Genomic DNA, 3,196 nt, shown 5'->3' with positions numbered 1-3,196 from the left:
TTCACAAAAATAAAAGGATACTTGGTAAAGAAATCTTAGTCCTTGAGGAAAAAGGGTGGGTGGGCGGGAAAAAAAAAACAAAGGCAACTTGGAGACGGATGAAACAACCACCGTTGAGAAGAAATGATAATTGGTCTTGCTGATGTTGAAATGATCGGATCCACTTGAAGAGAAAGACGCTGGTTGAAAAGGATTTCACTGTTTATGGCCGCATCAAGGATCAAAAGAGGGCATGTCAATTAATTTGTTGGCATGTTGTCTCTAAGCCTATAGTAATCCCACTCTCTCTTGCATTTTTCTCTATTTAAAACTTTTACATTCACTTTTGTTATGTAAGTGCAAGTACAAATAGTGACGAGCTTTCCCTCTTGCTAGGGCTCCGGTAGTAAATGCATCATGAGATGGGTAGCGATGACCTGATATACATCACCGATTATACAATGTGCAGCAAACATGTCTTCGACTTTGTGTTTGACTTATTCTTATTCAATCTTACTTTTTCATTTGCCTCACATCAGAACTGGAAACATCAAAATTAACACTTGGATATAAGCAAGACCATGAATTATGTCAACTTTAGTGCTCTACAATTAGAAGTGACTCTTCTGCAATTTTTGATAACACAGGTAGAGGAGAGCATTGTAAGGATCCAGGTAGAATGATGCTTGATCTCCTATTAGACCAGCCTGGGCTTCCAAAGGCCATTTACCATCAAAGGGGATACTTAGAACAGGACGAGTAACCATTCTTTTCAACACCACTGTCCAAAACAGCGATGTCCAACCCAAATGTCGATTACTTGTGTTTGCTCTCCCAATGAGGCAATGGCAGAAGATTCTGCCGCTTTGAGGCCATTAGGTACATGGAATACACCACAAACACTGTGGTGAAGGATCTGAACTACACACGGCCGGACAAATGTAACGAGACTTTGGTTATCTAAGGCTCAGACTCAATTAGGCATTTGACATGATAGACAAGCTTGCTAAAGGTTACTTATATGATGTGAGATAAATGTCCTCCTTTTCAGATCAGCTTCATAGTGTGATAGCAGATGCCTTTCCTCCTACTTGTGACATGGATAAATCGACAAAGTAGATGGTTATTAATATCGAATTGGTGGGGCATAATCTGAAGGACATAAGCTGCCACTAGCTACTATGATGTGTTTTGTGAACTGTTGTCGGATTGTCGAGTGCCCTGCTCTAAGAATTATATGACATTATTTATGTTGACTACATATCAGTTGCGCTGATGCACTGCTGGAGCTTTAGCAGAACTATATAAGATTCTTATCTCGGAACGCCACACTGCTAGGGAAAACCTTATACACAGAATCTTACCAGCAACGCAGTTTAAAATAAGGCGCTACTGCTACTTAGCAGTAGCGCATGGCCCCAAACAGCGCTACTGATATCCACGTAGCAGTAGCGCGGCAGAAAGAAGGAGCGCTACTACTGCAATTGTCACGACGTTGCCGCCAGACTTGGTATAGTAGCAGCGCCGTTTGTGCAAACGCGCTACTGCTATTGTACTTAGCAGTAGCGCTCTTCTCCAACCATCGCTGCTGCTAAGTTTAGTCCCCTCCTAGGAACTAAGTCTAGTCCTACCTCGCTTCGCGAACAGGGTGTTTACCACCTTAAATATGTTACTTCTCAAACTATCACAACCACTTGGTTTTCATTGTACTCTATGTATAGGATCTGTGGCAATATGAATCTTCACCAGTTCCTAAACCTATGAGGATTCATATTGAACATTTAGATTCTACACAAAAAAATCATTGATGACCAATGTATTTTTTGATGACATATTATCATTGATGACAATATGAACTTTCCTTTTCCGTTGCCTCCAGGCTTGATATAGTAGTACGTAGCGCCTGTCCACAGACCACCCTACTGCTAATGAAGTAGTAGTAGCGCGTTTTAAGGTGACAACGCTCCAACTAAGAAAAGGAAAAGAGGAAAGAAAAAGAAAAGGAAAATTAAAGAAAAAGAAAAAAATGAAAGCAATAGCAGTAGCGCCTGTTTGCGAAAGCGCTATAGCTACTTCAATGATAGTGCTTTTTGCCGGCAAGCGCTATAGCTAACTTATCTATAGCAGTAGCGCGTTTGCCAAACAACGCTATAGCTAAAGTAGCTATAGCGCGTCTTTTGAAAATGTGCTACCGCTAAGTTTGACTTGCCCTTGCGCGAGCGTCCCTCCTTCCCTCAATTCTCCAGATGTTCTCGCGTCTCCTACCTTTCCCTCGCCGCCTCTGCTCCCTCGCCGCCCTACCTCTGTGGCCATCACCGGAGCTGCCACTAGAGCCTTGCGCCGTCACCGCCACCGGACCCGCGTGCCCTCGACGCCCCCGGAGCCACCCTCGTCCGCTCCTTGCTGCCCCTGCCTCCCTCGACGCCCATGCCTCCCTTGCCGTCGCTGGAGCCGCCGTAGACGCCACCTGTCGGGGCCACCCTCGATGCCTTCCCTGCCACCATCTCCCCCGAGCACCCTCTCTGTAAGCCCCCACCCCTCCTCTCTAGGTTAATTTACTTAGGTGAATTTAGTTATAAAACCTAGGAATTAGCTAGGTTAAGTAGGTTAACTAGCTAGGTTAACTAACTAAGTTAACTAGCTAGGTTAATTTGGTTCATTAGGTTAAGTAGCTAGGTTAACTAGGTTGGCCAGGTTAGAGCAAAAATTTAGTTACACTACTGGAATCAGGATCTTTGCCATCAGCTAGATCTTTGTCGTCTGCTAGCTAACGGCAAAGAAGGTCTTTGCCCTCAGCTTAAAAGAAGCTGACGACAAAGATCATGTTTGTCGTCAGCCAACCCTTTGTCGTCCGCTAGCAGATGACATAGAATGTTTGCCGTCCGCTAGCGGACGGCAAATAATCAGGGTGGCCCACTAACGAGTAACACCTAATGGACACTTTCTTTGTCGTCCGCTACCTGACGGCAAAGAACCTGGCCAAACTAACGTCCGTTAGCTAGGATCTTTGTCGTCTGCTAGCAAACGACAAAGAACCGTGCCCTGACTAAAATCCATCGACGCCCGCCCGCCCGCCCGCGCACAGATCTGTCCCTTCTCTCTCTCCGCCCGCGCCGGGGCCGCCGCCGCCCCGCGCCACCCCGCCCCCGTGTCGCCCCAGCAGCCCCGGTGACCCCCTTCCCCGCCCCGCGCCATCTCCGTCGTCGCGTCGCGCGCC

The sequence above is a fragment of the Triticum dicoccoides genome, chromosome 5B (assembly GCF_002162155.2).
Source record: "Triticum dicoccoides isolate Atlit2015 ecotype Zavitan chromosome 5B, WEW_v2.0, whole genome shotgun sequence".
In the NCBI taxonomy this organism is placed as follows: Eukaryota; Viridiplantae; Streptophyta; class Magnoliopsida; order Poales; family Poaceae; genus Triticum; species Triticum dicoccoides.
This window is presented reverse-complemented; position numbering follows the sequence as displayed.